At 34.7% G+C, this 12,860-nt stretch overlaps 1 long non-coding RNA gene across 1 annotated transcript in view; it reads right to left on the bottom strand.

Annotated features, from left to right (window-relative positions):
* Window positions 1-785: 785 nt before the first annotated feature.
* LOC103241455 (uncharacterized) overlaps window positions 786-12,860 on the bottom strand; it is a 49,095-nt gene continuing 37,020 nt past the window's right edge. Inside the window, exon 3 of the long non-coding RNA XR_005241873.2 lies at window positions 786-942. This is a non-coding gene — a long non-coding RNA (uncharacterized lncRNA). The remainder of the gene's footprint in view (window positions 943-12,860) is intronic.

Raw genomic sequence — 12,860 nt, 5'->3', positions numbered from 1 at the left:
AAAGGATGAGTTTGTGTCCTTTGTAGGGACATGGATGCAGCTGGAAACCATCATTTTCAGCAAACTATCACAAGAACAGAAAACCAAACACCGCATGTTCTCACTCATAGGTGGGAACTGAACAATGAGATCACTTGGACTTGGGAAGGGGAACATCATACACAGGGGCCTATCACGGGGAGGGGGGAGGGGGGAGGGATTGCATTGGGAGTTATACCTGATGTAAATGACGAGTTGATGGGTGCTGACGAGTTGATGGGTGCAGCACACCAACATGGCACAAGTATACATATGTAACAAACCTGCACGTTGTGTACATGTACCCTAGAACTTAAAGTATAATTTAAAAAAAAAAAAAAGAGTTAAATAAAGAAACGTTTTTATAAAAGGATTTTTAAAACACTTGAGAGTCTCTTCGACATAGCAAACATTAGAATCGCAATCAAATTTAAAAAGAAAACAGTGGATTGTCATTCTGCAAATGTAAACAAAACATGCTACTGATTTCCAAATAGAGTGCTTTCTTGAAACCTGAAGAAATATGCCCCAAATGTGTAACGTATCTGTTCCTCTGAATTCTTACTACATGCATTTTAAATAAGTGGCATTTTATTCTTTCTCCAGCCCTAACTAATTTATGTCACTATTCTTCATTTGAATTCCATTAGAAGTTTTTATATTTCCTACTTTCAATACGTGGTTTTAAAGTTAAGGAGCTTCGCCAAACAGTTAAATGTATATCCACACTGTCTTTCTCCACATGTTGCATTAACTGGAGCTCTTTTCTATGTTGTGCTGTATGACGCTTTTTGTGCAACGCATTTCCAATGGCTTAATCACTCTATAAAGTCATGAGGAACTGTTTGCTTTATTTTGAGGAATCATGGTTCAGAGTCCAAGCCACTGGAGTTTATGTCCATATTAGGAGGTTGATTGAATAACCTTAAAAAAAAAAAAAAAGAATTCTCCATTTTATTTAGTTTTCTGAAACAACTTGAAATTTTATTAAATTTTCAGTACATTATGTTTAAGCTAATAATAGGTATAAGCTCCAGGAGTGAAACTCCAGTTCATTCATTTTTCTTTCTGACAATCTAGTTTCATTTTCTGAGAAGTCCTGAGTTTCTCATAATTAATATTATTTGTGTGTGTATGTGAGTGTGTGTGCTACAGAATTATGAGAATTTTCGTATGATTGACATAAGCTGATTTTACAGATTGAAAGTATTTACTTCCTTGAGAATTATTTTCTTGGAGATTGTGTAGTACTTTTAAATGTAATTGATCTGTCTTAATTCTTATATCTCCTCTGGCATACAATATATTGTTAGTTCTCCCAGATCAAGACATGATAGCTAACCAACTGTATAGGGTTTTATACTTTCTTTTTTCTATTTTACTTATTTATTTATTTATTATTGGGTTTTATACTTTCAAAGGCTTATCTCATACACAAATACATTTTTTGATCTCCTAATAACCACGTGAAGTACACAAAGCATGAAATATTTTTGTTGACAATTTATAGATGAGAAAACTGAGGCCCAAACAGGTCTTCTGACTCTAAATTCCATATTCTGTATATAACCTGAGTATATAAAATAGTGAAAAGTCAGGATTCTTAGAACTGCCCATGATTACTGTCAATATGTTGAGATTCCTCTTTTGAAAATTCCATTAACTCAATCTCTGCCTTTAGAGCTAACCCCTCTTTTCTCCTTTACCTCCCCACTCCTGCTTAGGCTGCCTGTCTTCGTGCTGCTCCGTCCTGAATCCTGTTTCAGTAGACTTTGGGAACCCAGAGTAGTGAAAAACTTTGCAAAACTCAGTGTCAATCTAAAACCCGGAGTGCAAATCTAGTCAGGGAATGAATTATCTACAGTGTGAAAATTCTAGGGACTGCACCAGGTGCTTTCCATCTGGTAATTCTTCTATTACATATAACAATCTCTGACAGATATTTTCAGCCACACTTTAGGATGAACTTAGACATAGAAATGTTAAATGACCTGTCAAAATTCCCCTGATATGCAGGGAGGATTCTAGGATTCACCTCAAGGCCCGTGTGACCTAAAACTTTGGATCATTCCACTACATCATTCTCTCAGAACATGCATGCAAGAGTGCTTGTTCTCGCAAGTGGGGTTTCTGAAGACAGCATAGCCTTTTGTTAGGTTGTTGTTTAGTTGACCTTCGTTCAAAAGCATAAAAACATTCAGCCTTTCTTTTAAAGCAAAAAGTTTACATTTGCTATTATCTTCACTTACGTAACTGGAAGACCTGACATATACAATGAGCTTTAGAATTCCTCACTCAGATCATAGGAAAGGATTTACTCTGAGAAGCTGTGCAAACTGTGGTTATCGAAGAGGATTGGATTGAAATCAAAAGCAATTTGGATTACAACTGTCAAAAAAAGTCAAGGTTAAGCTGCATTACATGATATTGGCTTATAGATTGGCTATACTCCATAGATGACATATTTAATTCATGACAGCATTTGCAACTCCTAAAATAAGAAAAGAGCATGCAAAACATAAACTCGCGGATAAGGACAATCAGGGAAATGCAAAGGCAGAGTAGAAAATGCTTGTTTAAAATTTCAGTAAGTATCTGTCTTTTGAAAAAGTTTTTCAAAATTTCACACAATTAAAGCCACCTAAATTGTTATTTAATTATGTTTAGTTTTTAATGCCCAAAGTTTAGAATTATCTTTTTTCAAAGCAAATTATCTCCCCAATCTAAGAACACTCTTTAACTCCTATGTTTGTTGGATTTTCAGTCAGATATGTTCAATTCTAAAACAATTCAGAGTAATTTTGATATAGATGAGTGTGGGAGATGGACTTGTCTAGAACTAGTTGTGTTCACAAAACAAATGAACATTCCCAAGTTTACAGAGACACGTATACAAGTAATTCTTACCTTAAGAAAATCAAATATATAAATGTTTGATTTATAAAGCAGGCAAATCATGCCTTATGTTCACTATAGAAGGCTCTATTGCTGCTCTTTGTAATACAGATAACACAGATTTCAGTTATCAAGACAACAGAGACATTTACAATGAAAACTGCCAGGTTCTAGGGAATTTTTTTTAAGAACATATATTCTTGATTATTGACTGCATTTTCTAGTTGCTTTTAATGAATCCTCTTCTATCCTTCTCCCCGAAAAAATCATATTCCTACCTAAAGTTCTAAGTAAATTTGGAAGGTATCTTTGTATATGTGGCATTGAAATATGCACCAATTCTTCAAACTTAAAGTATCAGAGAAAATGTTCTTTTCCACATAACAACAAAACCAAGAATGGGCTACTTTGGGTGCCAATCTTTAAAATGCACGGAACTTTTACAGGAGCCAAGAGGAATTTCCCTGGGTCAGGCTGTTTCTCTTAGTTAATTGCCTTGGAATTATGAGCCTGCTTTTCCCTGCAGTGTAGAAATATTAACCCTTGCAATGGCATGCTCATAAGCCAATTAATAACAATATCTTGACTCTTTGTGTTTTGTGATTAACCTTCACAGACCTAAAGGGGTTGAATAAATCTTTGAGATAAAGTAGTTTCCATCAAACATCTTAATCTACTGACAAATGGGGACTAAAAATAACTCTGGCATAAAAGTGTTGGGGGGAAAGCCAAATTGAGTCATGTTCGCTAACCACTACAGATCCCTTCAAAAAGATAATACACTTCCATATAGGACACAACCAGAACATTAAAACTACTGGTAAGGGCTGGGTGTTGTGGCTCAGCCTGTAATCCCAGCACTTCGAGAGGCCGAAGTGGGCATATCAACTGAGGTCAGGAGTTTGAGACCAACCTGGCAAAAATGGCAAATCCCTGTCTCTACTAAAAATACAAAATTAGCCAGGTGTGGTGGCAGGTGCCTATAATCCCAGCTACTGGGAAGTCTGAGGCAGGAGAATTGCTGGAACTCAGGAGGCAGAGATTGCAGTGAGCTGAGGAGGTCACCCCATTGCACTCCAGCCTCGGTGACAAAGTGAGACTGTCTCAAAAAAAAAAAAAAAAAAAAAAACAGACTTTTGCCATAAAGTGAGAAAATCATTTAAATATTCTATTTATAAAACTATCAAAGCTTTTTTTCTATCTTTAGGTTTATTTGTGGATAAAATATGATTATAATAGTTTGGTGCCAAAAATCTCACAGCAAAAGATTATAAAGAATGTTCTATGCAGACAAAAAAACATAATGATCAATTTTTCATTATTTTTGAATAGACAATTTCAAAAACAGTGTTGAGAAAATCAGTGTAAGATTTGTTTAAAAGAAAAGTTAAGACTCCTGCCTCACACAAGATGTATTTTTTAAATCCAAATGGATAAAAGAGCTAAATGTTAAAAGAAAACAAAAGATACATGCTATCAACTATAAAAGTATTAAAATGAAATATAGGTACACATATCTATAACTAGGACTGAGGAAGGCTTTAAAACATAAATACCAGAATTCATCATAAATATTTATCTTAAATTCATCATAAACTATAAAAAGTTTGCTTCAAATAATGATTTCTTAAACAAAGTTAAGACAAATTATAAATTGGGAAACAATATGTAAAACAAACATAAGAAAGGATAAATACTCATATGAAGAGCTCCTATGAATCTATATTATATAAAAATGACAAAAAATAGAAAAATTTCAAAAGAACAAAAATGCAAATTGCCAATAAATGTATGAAAAGATGTTTAACCTCTTCGATAATAATGGGGATAAAAATTAAAATAATGTAATATCTTTTTTGTTCCCACTAGATTAGCAACATATAAAGTTGATAATATCCAACACTGGAGAGAAAAATGGACACTCTTACAAACTGTTGCCAGGAGTATCGTTTGGTAATACCTTTTTAGAAGGCAATTTAGGCCAGGTGTGGTGGCTCATGCCTTCAATCCCAACATTGTGGGAGGTAAAGGCAGGAGGATAGCTTGAGCCTAAGAATTTGAGACCAACCTAGGCAACATAGTGAGACCCCATTTCTATATAAGAAAAGGTTTTTTAAAAAAAAAATTAGCCACAAATAGTGGCATCTGCCTATAGTCCCAGCTGCTTGGGAGGCTGAGGTGGGAGGATCTCTTGAGCCCAGGAGTTCAAGAGACCTTGTCTCCAAAAATAAAAAGTAAAAATTTAAAAATAATGTAACTTAACTAGAACATTGGACTTAAATTAAATTTAAGACCTGAAACTATACACTTCAAAGAAAACATAGAGACACAATTGCCTTTATGTATTTGGCAATGTATTTTTAAATATAACACAAAGACAAGTAACAAAAGAAAAAATAAATTGGACTTGATGAAAATTTAAAACTTTTGTTCATCAAAGGACACTATCGGCCAGGTGTGGAGGTTCACGCCTTTAATCCTAGGTCTTTGGGAGGCCAAGGTGGGTGGATCACTTGAGGCCAGGAGTTCGAGACCAGCCTGGCCAACATAGCGAAAACCCATCTCTACTAAAAATATGAAATATTCGCCAAGCGTGATGATACCCACCTGTAATCCCAGCTAGTCAGGAGGCTGAAGCAGGAGTACCTCTTGAACCTGGGAGATGAAGGTTGCAATGAGCTGAGATTGCACCACTGCACTCCAGCCTGGGCGGCAGAGCAAGACTATATCTCAAAAAAAGAAGAAAAAAAAGGACACTACTAAGAAAATGAAAAGACAACCCACCCACAGAATAGGAAAAAATATTTGTAAATCACATCTAGTGCAGTATTGTTGTCCAGAAGATATGAATTCCTATAACTCAACAACAAAGTAACAAAAATAAAATTTAACAGGCAAAGGATTTGAATAGACATTTTCCAAAGAAGATATACAAATGTGCAAATGGCCAATAAGCACATGAAAAGATGTTCAATATCATTAATCTTTAGGGAAAGGCAAATCAAAACAACAATGAGATTCCATTTCATACTTACTAGGATGACTATAATTAAAAATGAAAAATAGCTATCGATTGGCAAAGATTTGGAAAAATTGGAAACCTTGTGCACTGCTGGTAGAATTGTATATGACAGTCTGGTAGAAATGTACATAACTTTAACTAAAGAAGTTAAACACAGAATTATCATATGACCCAGAAATTTCATCCCCAGGTAAATAGCCAAAAGAAATACTTGTATGCCAATGTTCACAGCAGAATTATTCACAATAGTCAAAAGATGGATACAATACAATGTCCCTTAACAGATGAATATATGAACAAAATGTGGTACATAGATACAATGAAATATTACTCAACCATAAAGAGGAATTTTTTGATACATGTGACAAAATAAATAAATCTTGAAAATGTTATGCTAAGTGAAATAGGCCAAACATGAAAGGACAAATATTATATTATTTCACTTATATAAAATATATGAAATAGGTAAATTCGTAGAGACAGAAAGTATAATATAATTGACCAGAGATTTAGAGAGAACAGAATGGGGTGTTATTTAATGGGTACAAAGTTTCTGTTTGGAGTGATAAAAACTTTGGAAATTGAGAGTGATGATGATTGTACAATATTGAGGATGTAATTAGTGTCACTGAATTATACACTTAAAGGGGACTAAAATTGGAAATTTTATATTATATATATCTTAGCATAATAAAAATAGTAAAAACTGTTTCACAAAAGACACTGTTAAAAGAATGGAAAGTCAAACTACAAAACCAGGAGAAAATGTTTGCATAACATATATCTGACAAAAGATGAGTATCCAAAATATAAAAATAACTCTTAAAACTCAACCAAAGGAAAACAAATAAGCCAATTTAGAAATAGGCAAAAAATCTGAACAGATACATCACCAAATAATACATGAAGATAGAAAATAAACATACGAAAAAGTGCTCAGCATTATTTATCATTAGGGAATCACAAATTAAGAAAACAATGAGTCCAGGCACGGTGGCTCAAGCCTGTAATCCCAGCACTTTGGGAGGCCAAGGCTGGCGGATCACAAGATCGGGAGATTGAGACCATCCTGACTAACATGGTGAAATCCCGTCTCTACTAAAAATACAAAAAATTAACCAGGCGTGGTGGCGGACACCTGTAGTCCCAGCTACCAGGGAGGCTGAGGCAGGAGAATGGCGTGAACCTGTGAGGCGGAGCTTGCAGTAAGCCAAGATTGCGCCATTGCACTCTAGCCTGGGCGACTGAGTGAGATTCCATCTCACCAAAAAAAAAAAAAAAAGAAAGAAAAAAAGAAAGAAAAAGAAAACAATGAGCTATCACTAGACACTTATTAAAATGACGAAAATCCAAAACCCTGACAACACCAAATGTTTGCAAGGATGTGGAGCAACAGGAACTCTTATTCATTGCTGATGGGAATGCAAAATAGTACAACTACATTGGAAGACATTTTGAGAGGTTTTTACAAAACTAAACATAGGTTTAACATAAAATCCAGCAATTGCACTCCTAGGTATTTACAGAAATGAGTTGAAAACTTCACAGAAACCTGCACACACACATTTATAGGAATTTGATTTGCCAAAAGCAGAGCAAAACCAAGTGTTTCTTGAATAAATGATTAAACAAACTTGACACACCATACAATGAAATACTATTCAGCAATGAAAAACAATGAGCTATCAAGCCACGAAAAGATATAAATGAAACTTAAATGCATATTGCTAAGTGAAGGAAGCCAGCCTGAAAAGCCTGCACATTATTATTCCAATTATATGAAAGTCTAAAAAAAGCAAAACTACAGCAGTGGTAAGCAGATTAGTGGTTGCCAGATGTTCAGTGAGTGGTGGAGAAGGACCAGCTAAATATATAAAACACAGTGGAATTTTTAGGGTGGTGAAAATATTTTGTACAATACAGTAGTGGTGAATACAAGATATTAAGCATTATCAAAATCCATAGGATTTTATGGCAAAAAATAAACCTTAACAGGTACAAATTTAAAAAAATATATTAGTTTGGAGAATATGAGGATGGAATGCAGAAAGTGAAAAAGAGTCTAAGTATATGACAAATTTATAAGACAACTTCAGCAAAGGTGGTTAGGGAATAAGGTGCTAACCCACTTAACATTGGGAATGAGTGTAACCTGTAAGGTTAAAGGGAAATAAATTGTACATACATTGTACTGTAGCTGCTAAAGTTGTTTCCCTTAATGGTACAGATTAGCAATTTTGAAGTCACTAATCATGCATACTAGAATTGAACAATTAGACAAATTGATGGCAAATGGTTGGAATCAGACTTCTCACTGCTAAAATGAAAGGCTCAACTTAGCAAGGGGAGAAGACTAAAAGGATCCATATGGTAATGGATTAGAGTTGGATACATCAATAAGAACATATATTTAGTTTGATATATCTACTGATGTTTACCTCTAGAAATATTTATAGATCGATATGTAGAATTTTTTATTTATTTATTTTTATTTTTATTTTTATTTCTTGAGATAGAGACTCGCTTTGTCACCCAGGCTGGAGTGCAGTGGTGCGACCTCGGCTCTGTAGATGGATTCATACATATACATATTTCTCCTTGCTCCGTCTGCTGAAAGAGCCTGGAAACAATGGCACTTTAATAGCAAAGAGCACACCTAGTGCTCAGATGTTGGTTTTTAATACCATTAGAAAAGTGTAAAAGAAACCAAGACTCTTTGGAGAATTGGTTGAATCTAGGAACAGCACAAGACATAGACAAGAGAGGTCCATACTGATATACACAAATGATTAAATAAATAAATAAATGGGAGAGAAGGGACAGGTCTCCTATGGAGAAGAATTTTAAATACCTTATACAGATACACCACCTGAAGAAGGCAGAGCATAACTTTTCACTCCTTTAGTGTAAACTATACATGGTGGCTATAAAGAGGGTAATATAAAAAGAGAAAAAGGAATGACTGATAAAGGTTAACATCAAGAGTGGCAAGTCATACTGATATTATGCTTGCTTAAAGTATATTGTGAGAATGACATATCTTGGTGGGCTTGCTCCCAAAAATAATTACCATAATTTAATTATGAGAAAAACATCACACAAATCATAAGTGGGAGACAGTCTATGAAATACCTGACCAATAATTGGCAACACTGTGAGAGTCACCTAAAACAAAAAGTCTGAGAAACTGTAAAAGTCAAAGGAGCCTAAGGAGAAATGACTATTAAATTTAATGTGATATCCTGAATGGTATCCTGGAACAAAAAAAAAAAGAGGCATATTAGGGCACAGTTAAAAAAGAAAAGAAAAGACAAACCACAGACTGAAAGAAAATATCTGCAAAACATATGTCTGGTGAGGGACTAGTATCTAAAATATACAAATAACTCTTAAAGCGACAGTGATAAAAGCAAAAACTGGATGTGGGATACACTGGAACTCTCTTTACTGTCTTTGCAATAATTCTAAAAATCTAAAATTCTCCTGATATAAAAGTATATTTTGAACACAGTTAGAAATAATATCCATTTTGAAACAATTTAAAATTTTATCTCAGAAAAGACAAGTTGGAACAAAGCAGTGAAGTTCATTTATGATGCATTATTCCTGAAGAATTCATAAGAGGTTCTGGCTTATTTTACTTTTCACCTAAAGCCAAGGGGTGTGTGTGTGTGTGTGTGTGTGTGTGTGTGTGTGTGTGTGTGTGTGTTGGGGGTGAGTGGGGTGGGCAGATGATGATATAAAACATTTCTTCCATTCTATGATACAGCTTTTTCACTTTTTAAATTCCTAAAGTCAGAATACAGTCCAAAATTTACGGGAACGTTGAATATCCTAGGGATTTTTGATTTTATTAAGTTCACCTGGGTATCTTCTCTGAAAAGCTGTTGTCAAATCAGTTGTGCATCTTACAATCTATGGTGTTTTATGATTGAAGAAAAATGGTATATAAACTCCATACAAGTGTAGAGAACAACACTGTTCTTCCCAAAAGAATCATTCAGTTCTTTCAGTTCATATGACAAAATAACTTTCCCCAAGGAAAAAGTTTTATTTGTTTACTTTTATATTCATAATTCAACTTTGTGAATACATAGGTCAAGGTTTACTGAGTTCAGTTTTAAACATTACCTTTAAATACAATCTTACGTACATATACCAAGGCCTTCTGACTGTCACCAACCAGGTTAAAAAATACTTCAGGAAAGGGATAGTTGAATGCTCTACCACTTTTTTTGTTTCATATTAAACTTCTAGAGAATTGAGTGTTATACATGGACAATCTCAATACTGAACTCTGTCCCAAATCACAGCAACAGTGCAAAATAGGTAAAATTTCATGTGTTGGTTGGCACACTCTCTGTCTTTGTCTGTTGGAGCTGCTAGAAAAAAATTACCATAGACCAAGTGGCTAAAACAACAAGCACTTATTTCTCAAAGATCTGGAGGCTGGGAATTCCAAGTTCAAGGTGCTGGCAGACCCCATGTCTGGTGAGGACCCTAGTTTTCATTTGCAGACGACCATCTTCTCATTGTATCCTCAAATGGTAGAGAACAGAAAGAGAAAGCAAGCTTTCTCATAATTTTTCATGAGGGCACTAATCCCATTTGTGAGGCTTCCCCTTCATGTCCTAATCACCTCCCAATAGCCCCATTTTCTAATATCATCATATTGGGGGTTAAGATTTTAGCATACAAATTTTGTGGGACACAAACATTGAGTCCATTGCACTCCCTTATGGCATATTACCATCCATTCTCTCATCCTTAAAGGCCTTCAGCTGTGCATGTGACTTTTTGAAGATAGTCACCATAATTCTCCTCAAGGGAAGATTTTAATTTCCAAATTCCCTCCCTGAGTTTTTTTATCTATAGTTCCCATTCTTGTAGAGACTTCTTCATCCTTTCAGATGTTATACATATATATATATATATATATAATATATGATAATTGACAATGTATTAACGATAGTATATTAATACAAGGGTCAGCAAACTATTGCATGCCCCAAATCCAGCCTGAACCTTTTTGTGAATAAAGTTTTCTTGGAGTCCAGCCACACCCATTTGTTTAATCATTGTCTATCACTGGTTTTTCTCTACAGTGGCCATCTTAAATAGTTGGGACAGAGAACATACAGTCCACAAAATTGAAAATATTTATTATCTAGCTGTTTATATAAAAAGTTTTCTGGCCCATATTTTAATACAGTTGACTCAGGCAACACATGTTTGAACTGCACAGGTTCACCTATATGTGAATTTTTAAAATAAATATACTGGAAGATTTTTTGAAGATTTGTGACAAGTTGAAAAAATATACATAAAAACCTGTAGCCTAGAAATATTTTTTAAACAGTTTAAAAAAAGGTCAGGTATGTTCTAGATGCAAAAATATATGTAAATACTATTCATCATTTACTACAATAAAATGTTTACAAATCTATTATAAAAAGTGAAAATTTATCAAAACTTATGCACAAACACAGACTATACATGGAACCACTTACAGTTGAGAAAAATATAAATAAATGTAAAGGTATAAAATTAAATCACAACTGCATAAATTAACTTTAGTATATACTATATTACTGTAATAATTTCATAGCAGCTCCCATTGCTATTGCAGTGAGCTCAAGTGTTGTATCTGCTTAAAATACCATTTTACACTAATCATCTCTGTATGAGCAGTTTGTCTCTCCAGTAAATTGCAAATTATAGTAAAAGATGATCTCTTGCAGTTCTCATAGTGTTAGTGTCTCATGCAATACCATAAATCTTGAATAACACTATGGAACCAATACAAAGTGCCACTAGTGAGGAAGGAAGTGCTCCCAAAAAGGTGAGACTAGTCATGACATTACAAGAAAAAGTTAAATTATTGATATGTATCATAGGTTAAGGTCTGCAGCTGCAGTTGCCTGCCATTTCAAGATAAATGAATCCACTGTCAGGACCACTGTAAAAAAAAGAAAGGGAAATATATAAAGCCATCACTGCAGCTATACCAGCAAGTGACCCAACCTTATGGTTTTTGTGAAATATCTTTTTACTCATATTCAAGATGCAGGTTTTATGTGGGTTCAGGATTGCCATAAGAAAGGCATACCTATATACACTACTATAATTCAAGAAAAAGTAGTCATTGTATGACAACTTAAAGCAAAATAAAATTATAGGATCTAGAGCTAGAGGATTTAATGCCAGCAAAGGATGGTTTGATAATTTTAGAATGAGATTTGGCTTTAAAATGTCAAGATAACAGGAAAGCATCTTCTGCTGAACTAGAGGTAACAGACACGTTCCCAGACACCATTAAGAAAATAATGGAGGAGAAATAATATCTGCCTAAACAGATTTTTAATGAACACACAAGTTTCCTATTCTGGGCCGGGTATAGTTGCTCATGCCTGTAATCCCAGCACTTTGGGAGGCCGAGGTGAGTGGATCACTTGAGGTCAGGAGTTTGAGACCAGCCTGGACAACATGGTAAAACCCCATCTCTACCAAAAATACAAAAACTGGTTAGGTATGGTGGCAGATGTCTGTATTCTCAGCTACTATGGAGGCTGAGACAAGAGAATCACTTGAACCCAGGAGGCCAAGGTTACAGTGAGCTGAGATCATACCCCTGCACTCCAGCCTAGGTGACAGAGTAAGACTCTGTCTCAAAGAAGAAAAAAAAAAAGTTTCCCATTCTGAAAACACAAAGCCATAATAAATGTATTAGTAAGGAAGAGAAGTGAGCACCAGAAATTAAGACAAGAAGAGACAGGCTAACTCTACTGATTTTTTGCAAATGCAGTTGAGTTTATGATCAAGACTGCCCTTACCTAAAAGCTGCTAAACTCTGAGCGTTAAGGAAAAAAATAAACACCAGCTTTGTCTTTTGGTTGTACACCAACACGACCTGGCTAATGAGAAC

This window comes from Chlorocebus sabaeus, chromosome 15, assembly GCF_047675955.1.
Source record: "Chlorocebus sabaeus isolate Y175 chromosome 15, mChlSab1.0.hap1, whole genome shotgun sequence".
In the NCBI taxonomy this organism is placed as follows: Eukaryota; Metazoa; Chordata; class Mammalia; order Primates; family Cercopithecidae; genus Chlorocebus; species Chlorocebus sabaeus.
This window is presented reverse-complemented; position numbering and strand designations above follow the sequence as displayed.